The sequence below is a fragment of the Xiphophorus couchianus genome, chromosome 6 (genome assembly GCF_001444195.1).
Source record: "Xiphophorus couchianus chromosome 6, X_couchianus-1.0, whole genome shotgun sequence".
Taxonomy (NCBI): Eukaryota; Metazoa; Chordata; class Actinopteri; order Cyprinodontiformes; family Poeciliidae; genus Xiphophorus; species Xiphophorus couchianus.
The window spans coordinates 16,742,667-16,758,834 of NC_040233.1; the positions used below are offsets into that span (position 1 = coordinate 16,742,667).

The following is a 16,168-nucleotide window of genomic DNA, read 5'->3' on the forward strand; positions in this document are numbered from 1 at the left end:
GTGTGTGTGTGTGTGTGTGTCCCATCATCACACATGGCTAACTCAGGTCTGTGAATTATACATGTCCTGTGAAATGATCTTATTTTACAGCCGCAAAATGGAAAAGTAAATGGAGACAGCAACTGACAGTCCCTCTCTAGGATGTCCAGGACTGGGTGGAGATGTTTGGGAGTTCTCTCTTTTTCTTTCTCCCGTTTTGTATTTATTATCAAATTCATAATAGTGGCTACCGCATACATCAAATTAAATTTGTCTTCTCAAACCTTTTAGGTCATGTCAAGAGATTGCTTTGCCTTGTTGAGCATCAGTGATGTATGAATAAACTGGAATGTGAATGTTGAAGATGAATCGGTCTGAATTGTATTGAATTCATTTGATTTTACATTTCAGGGTATTATTGTGATCTGTTGCCTTATAAAGAGCATTAAGATTATAATATATATATAATTTATTTTTTTTTTGCAATGTGGAGATATATGAATAAACTGAACTGAAAATATACACATGTACAATAACAGGGAGCATTTAGGGTAAAAACACAGAAATCAGAAAGGTTTTCTTTTAAATTATTTCCACCCACAGACAACATTCTGAATGTTGCAGCCAAGCAACTTCTAACTTGAAGTATATGTGTTACACCATGGGGATGCATTGATCTCTTAGCAGCAGTTTAGAACTGCTGGAGGCCCCCTTTTCTCACATTTTTCTTGATCCTATTTTGAGAGTGTAAATAAATGGCATTGATTCAGCGAGCCACAACCCAACATCTCCACAAGAAAGAGTCAAACATGCGCGTTTAAACGCTACTTACAGCGCGGTGCAAAAATAAGAATCCGCGGCGTGGAGTGGAGATCCGATTCAGTCCACCAACACCAGGAGTCCCGCCGCCGCCTCTCCTTTCTCTGTTTTATTTTAAAAGAAGCCCTCATAAACTACACAAAGATGGCTGGGGCTCTGCTGCATTCCTGACCTTCTTCACACTGGACAGAAGATGAGGATCTCTGAGGCAGATAAGCGCTCTTCTTCCAGCCGGTGCGCACGGGACCGGACTAATAGCTCCATGTCGAAGGGTCTGTTCAAAAGTAATGATTGCTTTCCCCCCTTCTCTCCAATTCCTCCTCCACCACCTCCTCTTCCTCACAGACTCCTTCCGACGGGAGCGCTACGGACAGGCTGCATGAAAAAGGGATCACTTCAAGGAGACGAGATGCGCCCCAGTCTGGCTTCAAAATCAAACTCCGAGCGTCTCACAGTCCGAAAGTCCTCGGGCGATTTCGCACGCAGGCGGACTGCGATCTAAATGGGAGAGTGTGGCTTCTCCAGCGCTCCTGTGAGCGCTCGGGGGGTCGATCCCTCTGCGCCTCATCCACACGCCGCGCAGACAGTCGGAGCTACAGCCGGACTGGAGGCAAACAAGGCGAGGAGAAACGGCGCACCGGTCCCCTGCTCTGCAGCAGCTGGCTGTGCATGGCGGCGCGCAAAACCTGGCGCGGACCACCAGCACGGCACGGATCGGGGTGGCTTGTGATGCTAATTAAAGGAATAGCTTGTAGTGACGTTTTGGTAAAAGATTATAAGCAGCTGGTTTTGTGACTTCATGTGATACTTTAGTTAACATCCAGATTACTGAATCTGAGCCTCATGGATTATTAAAATTAGTGGCAGAAGAAGGCATGCAAGGCTTTTATTAAGATTCTAAAATCAACATTTTGTCTTTTAAATCAAAGACAAAATGTTGGAGTTGGCATTTAAACTGGCTTTAGCAACCTTTGTTGTCAATTGACATGACCCAATCATTCTAGGTTGTTTTGTCAGCAACTGACCAATTAGCGGTCAATTAACGCCCCTTAGCTGGAGGAACTGAACCTCTGTCAACATTGCAAGTATTCCGCATTGCTAACACGCTACGGTCATAAAGATTTGGGGGGAAATAAAAGGAAATCATGGTCAAACGTTGTCAGTGAGGAAAATACAGTCCTGACAGCCGGTTACCAGAGCATGTAGAAAGCGGAATACACTTTATTACATTTCCAAAAACCCTGGAAGTCTGGAATAATGCAAGAAATGGATCAATGCCTGCAGCCCACCTCATATGAAGTGAATGAAACTGTGACTGAGGGCAACTACAACATGTTCGACTCCATGAAGGTGTAGTAAACATCCCATCCCATTTTTGGCATAACGATACTTAGGCCTATTGATAGTCAAATCACAGATTAATAGGTGAAGGTAGTTATGCTTGATTGTATGTGTAAATTCCAATGTTAGCTCTGTGGCAGCATGAAAACATGGATTGCAGTAACTGTGTTATTTACATTTAAGCACCTTTTTAAGCTCCTGTTTATTTTTAAACATTTTCCTGAAGGCAGATTTTCACAAGCCGGTATTATTTAAGTAATACTCACACTCACATCCGACAAGACTTTTTGCCCCTAATTCTTCCTCTGGCTGTAAAAGTCTTGGACTTTAACTTTGATTTCTCCATTGTTTACCGCAAATAACCTTACAGACCTGATGTATGACTCGTTGGACAATTTTCTTGCATTTCGTCTTTGTCTTTGTGTTGAATAACAAGGCAAAAATTATATTTTAAAAAATGTTTCCGTAAGATTCTTCTTCTTCTTTTCTATTTTGGGAGATCGCAAGCAACTTTAAGGTGCATACCGCCACCTACTGTAGCTACATGGGAGTGTAGCAAAACTACTTTATGTCCATTAAATTCTATTTTTTAATTTTGTATTATGACGATAAATATTCCTTTCTTTAATCTATAAATACTCTATAAGTTTCCTTTAATTCCCAAAAATCCTTTAGGACTCTATTCCTGTCCTGTCCTTCTTACTGTTTTTCTCAGTCTCTCCCTTTCCAGCTTTTTACAAGACTTTGACTACAACTACTTCTGCCATTATAACACTGTTTGTTTGTCAGAGGTTTGCTCAACTCCTGCATGGGTGGAGCCGGCGACATGCCAAGTAGTGCAGTTGGCGCAGCCAGAACATTAATAGAACTGTTACCCTTTATATTTGTTATAAAATTTAGATCTAACTCTGAGATTTCATGAAGGCTGCTATCATTTTAAAATCTTGCATGTTAAATGACAGACCGGATTTAAGAGTTTAGAAACAACTGTTGATGCACTTTCTTCAGCCTTCCTGTTACGTTTTGAAAATCTTTTTAAAAGTGAAGTTCAGACATTTCTCAACATCTTGTCAAAATAGATCTTTTAATTGCTTCTGATATCTCTGTCCTTCCCCTGACTTCATTTAGAAACCTTTTTGATACTAAAAATAGCTAACTTTGAGCCTTCTCTCTTCTGTAACAACTTTCCCTCTGAGGAGTGTCAAACACCTAAGGAAAGCAGGTTCTGTCTGACCTAAAGTTTTTAAAAGTTACTAAAAATGTCACAGCCTGTTAATATAATATATATAATAGTATAATTAACCATGTGCGTGTAATTGCAATAGACAATGTACAGAGAGAGGAATAACACTGTGTTAGAGAAGAAAAGGTGAGCTTTTTTCATTAATTCTTGTTTTTAATTAATCTCACAATTACAACGTGCATCCTTCATTTGGTTTTGGGAAATGCAAAACTAACCCAAGAAAGAATTTTTCATAGAGGTAGTATTTTTCTTTAGCTTTCTGAAATCTGGTTTGCTTCGTAAGATTATTATTCACTTTGGAGCCTCTTGGAACTTCATGCATGATTTATTCAGTCTTGTTGAAAAAACTAAGAACTGAGTTTACGGCTAGTCTGGGAAGTGTCAAGACCTAAGGGAAATTTTTCTTTCTAACAACAATCTCAAAAATATTGTGGTGGTTTATGTAAAATATATTTTTAGTACATTTAAACAGTGCTCACCTTAGTATTTGGGCAGTTATTCACACAGAAGGCAATTATTTTGGCACAAGGTGTTACACTAGCAATGTTTGTGAAACATACTGAGAAGAGGATGTAAAATATATGTTGCCAGAGTGGCTATTAAATAGAGAGGAAAGCAATATTACTTTTACGTTTTATTCTAATTTACTTTTGCATCACAGTTACACTGATCAGAAATACTTTGTGCTGCATTTTCATTATCTGTTTCACACAGGATGAGCATTGTTGTCACACTGCCTCCAGCCTCCAGAATGTTTTGCAATGGATGGGCAGATTGGGGGCCATTAATAATAACAGGGAGGCACATAAAAACCAAAATAAAAAAAGGAGTTTTTATTATCTGTGATGCTATGCTGGAACCTAAAACTTAGCTCCAAACAAAGTAAAAATATTTTTTCTTATGATTTTTGAACATGCTTATATGTTGTAAATTAGCGGGACTTGATTAAAAATGTTAAATGAGTTAATTGCAAGCACTGAAATTAATAATTAAAGTTTACCACATTTTAATCAAAAACCATGTACCGATAAAAATAGCACTTTGTATTTAAAAATCCTGTCTGCTGCTAAATTACTAAATAATATGAGCTCATCATATGAGTGAATATGAGCTCAACAACGAGGATATATATTTTTAAATATATGATTTAGGTTATTCAGCCATCACATTGGGGCAAAGTGTGATTGTATGAATACAATTTTGAATTCCTCCAGCGACCTCTGATCATTCATGTAGCTTCTTTGGAAGAAAAAAACCCTCCTTCATAAATGTGAATTGTTGATGCTGCATTGGGAAGGTCTTTGCTTGCCACAACATGTTTTGCATTGAGATGGTATTTTAGGCTTTAGTAGCTTTGTGGATAGGCAAAATCCCTTTTCTGCACAATTCATACACAACACAGCAACAGCAATAGACTTTTCCAGCGTCCCAACAGATTGTTTTTTGTTGAACCACCAGTACTTGTTTGCTGTTGTTTGCAGATGTCGCTTGTTGCTTGTGTGTCAGATTTATGGGGGTACCAGAAACATGGAAATACAAAGAATCTGGCTTGTGGCTTTATGTATGTAAAAAAGAGCAAAAAAATAAAATGTGATTAATTGCATTAACATTTTTAATGGGTCAAAATCAAAATGCTAATCAAAATCAACATGTCAAAGTCCTGGTCCTAATTATAAATGTATGTTTTCAAGTACTGACAAACCAAAAATCAAGATGGCAGGCAGTCTCCAGGTACAAGTAATCTAGATTTACAAAAACCGAAGACCCAACACAGTTATCTACTGCTTAGACAATATCAATTCTCTGTCACATTTTTCAATAACCCTTACTTCAAAACTGCCCCTTTAAGGCTAATTTACCTTCTTCATCTATTATTTGCACACATCTCATGCATGTGTGAGAAGCAAAACAGGAGCTGTCCTCTATGTTCTCACAGGTAATGTTCCAGGTAATGTTAACGATCCAGGAAGTACAATATTTTAATTAGCATTCTCAGGTTTAATTAGGAGTGGCTCGGAATTACAAGGCCATTAATGACGAAAATCCATGTAACTCAGAGCAGTTCATGTATATAACGCTCTAATTTTAACTCTATTAAAATTTCAGCTGTGTGGGCAGTGAGTTTCACCTGGATCATTAAGGTATTAATAAAAACAACGCATCAGCAGAAAAAAAAAAAATAATGAGGCTCAAGTAAGATTTATTCTAATTGGCTGAGGCCAGAGAGTTTACGGATAAAGCACTGAATGAAAAATGCACCAAGGTGATAAGAAAATACTTTTTGAAATATTCCCACTCCTGCACTCCTCTTATCGCTCTTCACTTGGATTATATTCCACAGAAAGATGGGAGCTCAAAGACAAACCAGTGTACAAAAATGTGCGGATCAAATGACTTATCGAGCTGTGATATCTACAAGAAAAAGAGCTTAAGCTTTGCAACATTTGTGCGCTGCAACCAGAAAGTTGGTTTGTTCGCTGTAAATGAATATGAGAACACATTAAACTTCAAAGGATTTTCTGAGCGAGAACCTCACTTTGGACTCATCTCTGAAAGACTTAAACCCAGAAAGTAAAAATTTAAGCAGGAGAGCCGTCAGTACACAGAGAGGGATGTTTAATCAGCGCCTCAGAGCAGATGATGTGCATATTTGACCTCTGTTTGTTCTCTCCTCTTATTGCAAAATGAAAACATATTACCTTCACAAATATTAGCACCCCTGGTAAAAGATGTGTAAACTGTCTTTAGAAAACTTGAAAAATCCAACTTTGATTGCATTAAGTTAGGGGACGTGTGGGCAGGAGAGAAGCAAGTAAGAATAGTTAGGAATGAGAATAGATTTTTAGTCCTAACTTAAGAAATATGTTTTTTTCACAAGAAGCAGGTAATGCTTGACCTATTCTCCTGTGGTGCAAATATGACATAGGTGATGTCATATCCATAGCTAAGTAGGAGTCTCATTTCTCTTTGTGTGCATTCCCATCAGGTAGAACAGGGCACTGATTGGGTGAGGAATACCTAAATCATTTTACATCTAACTTCTGTTTGTTTCACTTTCAGACTTCAGTTTGAAATATTATGGAAACATGGGGCAGTTCCAAGAACTGGTCATTGTGGGTGCTATCAAAAGAAGTGGTAGAGAACCCATGCATATCTCACCAGACAAAGCATAACAATGACAAGAGATCAGTGTTAGGAAAATGCAGCAGTTGTGACATCATCATAAGACTGCATTTTATACAACTTTTTAACTATTCCTATGACTGGAGATGCAGCTAAATTTAGACAAGTATCTATTCTCTTTCTAGCTAAAGTTGTGGATTTGCAATTAGTTCCTGCAAACTTTGGGCAAAATAAAAAGGTTAAATATATGTTAAAACAAATGTTACATTTATTCTACAGGTGATTTTGCAAAAGGCAATTATTTCTCAATGTGGATGTTTTCATCTCCACTCAGTAATATTGAATAATTTTTTCAACATTTTTCAGTGCAGGAATATGCAACTGCAGTGGAGGATTAATTAATTTATTACCAGAGGTGGCAATAAATGTCAACGGTTCTAAATATAAGCTTACTTATTGAAAAATGTAACTCCTATTTTGTGCAAATAAGGAGGTGAAGACATCTTTGATACAAATTAGGTTTAATTTTATTTTTTCAGTAATTAGTCTTGTGCTTTTAAAACATTATGCAAGTCTTTCTGTGGTCGCAAATATAAATCATTTTGCTATTTAATATTAATGTACTGTGCTTCTCATTTCTTTTGCATGGAGCCATCGGTAATATGTCATGGTTGTATAATAAAAAGTAAACTTGTGCATTTTTCTCTCCTTTGGGTTAAATTTAACATTCATAAAACATGACTAAATGTTTGAGTTTTACTGGAAAGTATTCTGCAGCTAAAAGATGCTGTGGGGCTGTTTTATAAAGCAATGAGGACCAAGTAAGGCTCAGAGTTGTTGAGAAAAGCCTGATGTTTTGGCTCTTGCACCCTGTATATTTGTGAGGATGATGTTACACGAAAAGTGGTACGAGAGCCCAGGTTCATGGGCTTTTTAGCTGATTTCTGTAGCATAAACAACTGAACTGCAAAGGCAGGAGCTGCTTAGAGCAGTTGAAAGAATACATCCAGCTTTCTAAAATATGGCCCTTCTGCTGATTGGTTCCCTTTTGATGTAAAGCTGGATTTACACATCTGTGAGAGACGAGCTAAATCATCTTAAGCTACTGACGTCCTCAAATTATACATGAATCACAGAACCCTGGACAGTACGGAGAAATGTTTATTTTCAAGGTGTTCCCTCACATTTTATGGGGCAATGAGTTCAGTTTATGTTTAACTGCAATATTTAAATGTACTAATTTAATCTTAGTCATTAAATCTGAGTTTGTACATTACTATCTTTAAACAACGACTTTATTGCAAACAACTAATTAGCAAAATTGTTCCCACCCATTTCTACGTTATGTTAGACTGCAACCACAGACTTCGGTGACTTTTAGAATATATAGGGAATATTATTTTCTACTTTTTTAACAGTTGCATACCAAGAAAGGGTTGAGTTCAGTAATATTTAGTTTTGGATACTGTGGCTCCCAGAAATAAAATTTAGCCCAAATATCCTTATTTGTCATAAATAATCCCAAATGTTTTTATCCGTAAAGATGTTTTTTCAAGCCATGTTATATTTTTCTTTCCATTTCAGAGTCATATGTTGCTTTGTGTTGATGACAAAATCAAAATTCAACACATTCACGTTTGCAGTTGCAATATGAATAAAATGTGAAAGCATTTAAACATTCAAACATACTGCAGGGGACTGTAAATAATAAATATTCTTTCCTCATTATTACCAAGTTTATTGACAACCCTTTGTTTGGGCACAGAAACCAAACCAGTCAACAAATAATGGTGCGTAACAAACATCACATTTTGAAGGGAAGTAAAAGGATTTCTCTTCTCAGTAATATTCTTTTGTCTCTTAAAATTAGACAGGTCTGCTTTTCTGTAAATAAAGGAAAATGAAACAACAACAAAAAAAACATGCACAAGAATATAAAATCAATAGATTTCATACACAGATGGCTCCACAAATAGCTCTGTCATCTACTGAAAAACAGCATATGGTGAGAAACTGGAGCTGAATGAAGTACACTACTAGGTTTTTTATAATTCAGGCTGGTGTCTGGTATAGTATGTGAATCCAGTTGGAATGGAATCATCACACATGAGGTAAGAACAGCCCAGAGTGGTAGCATTGCCAATATTTATTTAATCAAAAAAAAAAAGTATTCCGTATTTGATGTTCTTATCAAATATAACATTTAAACAAGATGTGAATTTCAGTAAGAGATAGAGCATATACATACTGTAGTTTTCCATTAACATTAACCACTATATGGGGGCTTTCATTGATCCACACTTTATTTTACCACTTGTGCCACTTATTTTACCACAGTTTTCCATACTTCTTAAACTGCTTTTTATTATGTCACCTAACACACATAAATTTATGTGTATCTTACCTGGATTTTGTGGGATAAATCAAAATAGTGCATAAATCAAAGGTAGAAGGAAGACTATACATGGGTTCCAATAAAAAAATCGCAAAAACCATGTATATACCCATTAATTTATCCACCTATCTTGTCCTGCTGAAGAAATGCTTTCCCACATCATTATACACCCTCTACCATGTTTTACTGTGGGTTTGGTGTGTTCAGATAAAGAGGATGTGCAGTGTTAATTTTCCACCTCTATATGAATGTAGGCCTAAGCATCCACGGAGATCAAATTTCAACATTTTCCATAAATTCTCAGTTGGATTTAGACTTGGCCATTCTAACACTTGAGCCGTCCATAATCCAAGCCATCAGCTCTGGCTGTATGTTTAATATTGTTGCTCTGCTGGAAGGTGACCCTTTGACCCTGTCTGAAATATTTTGCAGGTTCTTTTTTTTTCAGGATGAGCTTGCTTTTAACTTTATCCATCATCCTATCAGCTCCTGTAACTGCTTAAGAAAATCATGCACAGCATGATACTGCCTCTACTTATGCCACCATAGGGTTGTTATGCTCAGGGAGATGTGGAGTGTTTGTAGGCTAAAAGGTGCTCAGTGAGAAGAAAAGCTGTATTATAACCTGTATTATACTTACCATGACGTAAGTAGCTTTATCCCTGTCCTGTGTGAGGTGTTCCTGGCTGCTTTATTTTTATTTATTTTTTGGCAAAAAAATAAAAATAAAACAGATAAACACTATGACTTGAGTGGAAGTAATTTGTCTTTCTTGATAAAATGACTCTTTAAAACTAAAAGTCCATCAGAGTTGTACTGTGAATTGTATAATATTAGCCTCAAATTGCTGTTTTTAGACAAAAAATAATTTAATCTTAATGACAGAGTGGACAACAGCATATTTGTGCACAGCTATTCCCTAATTGTGCAGTCATTGTTTGTCGAGTGCAGGCATATGCCAAATAGATGCTTTCTTCTCCAATAAAAACTCAGAAAAAATTAGATTTATTTAAATGCATTTCAGAATGCTCTGACTCATTAAAAAACACGCTGAAACTATCACTAGAAACTGACAAACCAAGGAAATTTCAGCTTACTTGATCTGCTCTACCAGCTGATGTGTCTGCACAGCAACCTTCCTTCTGAGACAACATACAATTTTTGATGTGCTGCTTCAGCTCTGATATTTTGCCTCTGAATATCATGTGATGTCTGTGTAGTTGTCATTTTCCCAACAATTGAGGTACTGGAAAGGGAAAAGATCTACGCAGTTGGAGGCAGGTTTATGGAAACATTTTCCTCCGGTTTCTAAAGTTCAGCCACACACAGCTTTCTTTTGAACATGATATTAAACACTTAGTAGGAGCTTTCATTCTCCCCTAACACTGCTCCTATTTTTAGATCCCTGCTTTACGGTATTGTAATGTAAGACCTATCTCAGCTGTGCAAATTCAAGCAAGAACCATATTTGCCTGAGAAAAAAAAAATTTGTCTGAGAATAAACACTTGATTGCCAAAGAATAATATTCTAGATATCTCTGCTCCTTTTACTCAATGAGCCAAAGTATACAGCTGGGGTCAATGGGCTCTGTTACACGTGGATTCAATAAAAAAAAAGAAACAAAACAGTCCCCAGGTCGCACCAGGGAAACCTGAATTTGGGTCAACTTCACCAGGTGGAAAGTGAGAAGCTTAGAGTAGAGCTTGAATGTTTTCTGAGGCGTACTTTTACATAATAAAGACCAAGCAAGTAAGAGAAAACAGATGTAATGATGCTGCTCCACCAGTACGTAACCTTATTTAGTGAAACAATGTTTATGTATTGCCTACTACTGGAAGTATAAATTCTCTATTTCATTTGAACTAACCCAGGAGAGCTCGGCTTGTTGGTGTTTTATTCATTGTGGTCAACACACTATATATGTAAATAGACACAGACGGCCCTTGCCTCTGCTTTCGCCTCTGTTGTTTTTTTCTTTTTAAAGCCTGATGGAGTTGTCAGAAAATGCTTCGCTTTGCTTTTTCCCCACTGCGGCCCGTCATTCTCGGCGTGCAATCAAAACCCAATATCACAATAGGACTAAATGCAAGCTTCAGTTTTGCTGCTGCTGACTCATCTGAAGAGTGCAAATAATTTTTTATTTGTCATCAGTTTTGGTAAAAACAGGCTCCGTGGCGTGACATAAATCACAGGTCTGTGAGGACGCTCAGTTAGAGCCGTAGTAAACTCCTCTCACTTAACCACAGCTTAACTTCCACATCTCTGCTCAATTAGTTATCATTTGCAGTGGGATTCACAACTACCCATCCATACTTACAGATTACATCACCTATGATTACTTGTGGTTGCTTGGAGACCGCCTTTCACTCCACCGTAGCTCATTGGAGAAACAAGCATCCTACTGATTTGCTCTAATCAGCAACACATATAAAATCTATTCAAAAATGTGATTATGCAATGTGAACACTCCATGCGGATATATTTGTGATCAAATAAATGCATCTAGATATGCAATTAAAAATCCAGTATTTTGATTCAACACTGATATTTTTGGTTGTTTTATTTATTAGAAAATTGGTTGTAAAACATAATGCAGCTACTAAAAGAAAATACTTCAACTAAATTCTCGTATAAGATGGAGATGGGAATAAAAGATTTTATTTTCTTTAGTGGTAGAATTATTGTAGCATTTTCAGCTGAAAGAGACCTCACAGAGGGAAACAATCTGGAAATTAAAGATCTTTTATAACTACATGTTGTTTTTCTCTTTTTCTAAATGTGTGTTCTCTCCAAATGTGACATTCACATAATGGGGGGGAAACCTCATGCAATAATGTGGGGTGCTTCTACAAACATCTATGCTGTAAATAAAAAGGGTAGCTGGGAAAGCTGTGGTAAATATGTCTGAAGTCATTATTAGACAGTTTTCCTCATTAAGATCAAAAGCTAAAAATTCAAAGGCAATCTCAAACCTTGGAGGGAAGATCTATTTACTGAAAAAAGAGAAAAATCAAAGGATAAGTTTCTGAGGATTTTCTATGGGATTTGTTAAATGCTCTTGTTCCAGGCAGAAAGACACTCTGTGCTCGCTTTCTCCGGTGAAGGGAGGCAAATTCCTTGCGGCATCCGTTTCCAAGCTTATACTGGAGGTGCTTTCTGCACTTTCGTAATTGGAAACCAGGAAAAAAATGGGAACAACAGGGGGGATGGGATGGCCATGATCTAATCACAAGAAAACTGGACTTGGTGAATTTTAAATTAGCTAGATCAAAATGGGATTTGAACCAATGAGAATGATTTGGAGTGAGCATTCATGAAACTTATTTCTTCAGTCCTTTTTTGGAAAAACTGCTTGGTTCTCAATAATTATCTACAAATCTGAAGAATCCAAATAAATGCAAAAAAGGCAGTTACAAGGTATACTTCACTGCCACTTAATGCCACTTAAAAAGTCTTTGCATCCCTTGTACAACTTCACAATATTATTATCTTACAAGAATTAACTACAATCTTCTTTATATGGATTTTATGTGATATACAAAACAATGCTCTCTTTTCTCTGAGCACATATGATACACCAGTCTGTGTTGAACGATCTCATGGTCCCCTCGCACCAAAATATCTGAAAGTTTATGCTTGCACTGTGGCAAAATTTGAAAAAGTTCAACAACAAATTCAGAAGTTCAACATATCTTGAAATCCTCTGACATGTGAAAAAACAACTGTTGAAAATCTAGCCTCTCTAAAATTTACAGAACTTCCCATGTGATTTTCAATTCCTGTCTTTTTCATATCAGTCACTGTTACTGACTGGTACTCCAACCTGTTAGCTACAGCACCAAGTACTGGCATTGTGTAGCTGTGCCTTTGTATGACTAGAACAGATAAATAAATTCACAGTGAGTGACTGTGCATACTAATGGGAGCTTTGTTTCTTTTTTTTTCTTCTTTTTCATTGCTGCGCTTGAAGAGTTTGCAGACCCCAAGTTGCATGTGGTGCTTGCAAAACAACTTCCCATCTCTTGGAGATTCTTTTTCAAACAGCATGTCTGAAATCTTCTGAAGATGTTTAGAGCGAGTGGCATTTATTATTGAGTGAGGTGAAAATGTTACCAAATGTTTCTTGAAAGTTGTCACCTTGCTGTTCTAAAATTCATTGTTCTTTTGGGGGTTTTTTTAGATGTTTTTTATTGCATATACTTTGTAGTTGACTGCTAAAGATTTGTGCAGTGCTAAATTGCATGGGATTAGACAGATATAAAAATAGATTGAAGAATAATATTTGAAGTGTATTTGAAATAAATACACCTCTTCTGCTTGCAGTATTGGACTTAGCTCTGTAGTCTGTATAAACTTACTATTCATTACAGAACTCAAAGGATATAGTGCCTTGCAGAATACTGATACCTTCTTGTTAACATTTTCTCACATCAAAACTGTAAACATTCATGTATGTTATTGGGATTTTATATTGCAGGCCAACACAAAATACATGACTTGCCTTTTATATAAACAAAAATATGAACAAGTACATTGTGAATGTGTATTTAGGCCTTCTGAGTCATTAACAATTTGTTTCCTGCCATTTCAGAAACAAGACTTTAACATAACATTTCAAACAGATTTGCACATTTAGAGGCTGAAATATTTGCACAATTTTCTTCTTGAAAACATTTTTATATGGTTTGATCTAAGCATTCGTTTTTGTCTCTGGCTGCAGGTTTAGGGTATTTACTCTGCTAGAAGGTGAACCTTTTCCAGTCTCCGTTTTCTTGCTAACATTTTTCTACTCACCTCTATCCACAGTATGGGGGTGGAAGCATCCCCACAGTATTATGCTGCCACCACCATGTTTCACTGTGAGGACGGTGTGTCTAGGATTTTAAGAACCTCTTCTGCATCTTTGCTGTATTCCCTACATGGCGTGCTACAAACTTTAAATGGGAATTTGAATAGTTTTCCTTTAGCAATGACTTTCTTGTTTCCAACCAGTTGCAGTGGACTTTCTACAGACAATAAATACATTTTCATGTCACCTTTTCTTTTTAGACTTTTATTGGTAAGCTTCACAATTCTGCATTTTATTGTGTTGGCCAATCAAATAAAATTTCCAATAAAATACATGGAAGTCTGTAGTTGTGACAAAAAGTGAAACATTTTAAGATGATTAATACTGCTGCAAGAAACTTCAAAAATGTCCTCCAGATTTGGCACATAACATAGAGACATGGAATAAACAGCTCACTGATGTATATGCATCCTACTTCGTATTACTTCATAACTTCACAAAGCTGTGAATACATGAGCTAAAGTGTTCATGGCTGCAGAGTATATTCTCTGGAAGTCCTATAGTCTCAAGAGATTTGTCTCAACAGCAGACGCTGACAGAGGTGGGATCAAGAAGAGGAAGAGTATTCAGCTGTGTACGGTGGATAAAATCTGACAAGCAACATGGATTCAGACTTGTCTCGCTTCCAGATCTTTTTGGCTGAAAGAAAATTGCCTTTTCCCTGCCCCTGAAATTCCTGTAAAGAAAAAAAAAGTAACGGTTTTTATATGGGGGAAAAGCACCGTACAAATAAATGTAATGTACCAGAATCACTGCTTTCCAACTGTGTGATTTACTCCAACAACATGCTTATCTGAAAAAGCCATCGCAATCTACAGTCAAGCATTCTGGAGCGCTTGGGAACATTTGTTTTAATTTAGTTTGCAATGGTGACTGTTTATTTTGTGTGTACTTGGAAATGTTGTTTCCCTGTAAGTTGTGCAGTGGAGTCTGTGCTCTTTCACATAGACGCTGAAACACACTGAAAAATGGAAACAGATGCTCATTGTTCCAGCGTGAAAAGGCGGAGAGTGAAAAAAAAAGTTGAAAAAAAAAAGATTTAGCGAATCTGATGAAGCCATTGAACAGTAGCAGACCTTGAGTTTTCTTCACACGGTTGTGTTAAAAAGAAACAATCTATAAGTTTCAAAAAATATGCACAGTGTTGTTAAAAAGTATTTCCCATCTTTAATTTTTTTCTGTTCTTGCTTTTATATTTCAGACCAGATTTTTTTTTTTTTTACTTAGTTAAAGCATGAGCGGGCAAATGCAAACAAAAACTGTTTTAAAGAGAGAATTGAAGTTACTAAAGGAAAAACAAGACAATTCAGTTCCAGATTACTGAAGTTCTGCATAGATAGAAAATAGAAAAGTACCACAGAAGTGGAACCAATGTCTAACACCACACATCCGAAGCCAGCAGCAACCACACAGGTTGTATGGACCTTGCATCTGATGAAGACTTTGATCCTCAACACTATTTGTCTCCTGGTGAGGTTTTCACAGGATTTGCTGCAGTTTGCCTACCAGCCTGGCTGCAGGGTGATCGATGCCATCATCTACCTCCTGCACTAAAACTCTGACTCACCTGGCGAAGGCTGGAAGACTGTGAAGATCATGTTCTTTGATTTCTTCTGTGGCTTTAAGACAATCCAGCCAGGACTGCTAGCATCATGAAGATCCAAAGAACTAACATTGAGATAGTGGATTTTTATAGGTACCTGGGTGTTAACCTGAACAATAAACTGAGACTCTACCTGCTAAGGAGAAAAAGATCAATTGGAGTACAATGGTTGCTCCTGTAGAAGACTATTTTTGACTCTGTAGTGGCATCAGCCATCTTCCATGGTGTTGTTTGTTGAAGCAGCAGCTTATCTACAGCTGAGAGGAAGTCGTTGATAAGCTAATCAGGAAAGCCAGCTCTGCGCTAGGATGCCAACTTGACCTCGTGCAGATGGTGGGGAACAGAAGAATTCAAGCAAAAATAGCATCATTCGTGGACAATGTCCCCCACCTCAGGCATAAAGCTGTTGCAGAAGTAGAAAGCGCCTTTGGTGACGGACTGAAAGACTTCACAACCATTACAGCTCCCAGCATTCAGCCCATTACAAGCTTTTAAATGATCTTCTTTACTGCTTTTTATTATTACTTCTTGTAAACAGTCTTCTGTTTTTTATTCACAAATTATCTATACACATTTATTTTAATTTGAGCATGGCATTTCCCTGCCGTATTAATTTCTTATTTTGTAATTATTTTGTCTTTTATGTTTAATTTTTATTATCTTTTTGTGAAAATGGATGCATCCATTTGCCTCTCACTTTGCTGCTGTATGTCTATTCTATTCTATTCTATTCTATTCTATTCTAAGTGCCAGGTTGACTTGGTTAGCTTTTTCCCCTAGTAAATGAAATCATCACTTAAAGATGGTAACTTGTG

General features: G+C 37.0%; 1 protein-coding gene across 9 annotated transcripts in view; it reads right to left on the reverse strand.

Moving 5' to 3' along the window:
- The window catches only part of adgrl2b.1 (adhesion G protein-coupled receptor L2b, tandem duplicate 1), a 130,948-nt gene extending 129,293 nt beyond the window's left edge, over nt 1-1,655 (reverse strand). For 2 of the 9 annotated variants that reach the window (XM_028020820.1, XM_028020821.1), the window contains exon 1: nt 812-1,654. The gene's annotated coding sequence lies outside the window, so the exon portion shown is untranslated. Of the gene's footprint in view, nt 1-811 lie in introns of all 9 variants that reach the window. The other 7 variants (XM_028020822.1, XM_028020823.1, XM_028020815.1 and 4 more) reach the window with 6 other exon arrangements.
- Between the last annotated feature and the right edge of the window lie 14,513 nt (nt 1,656-16,168).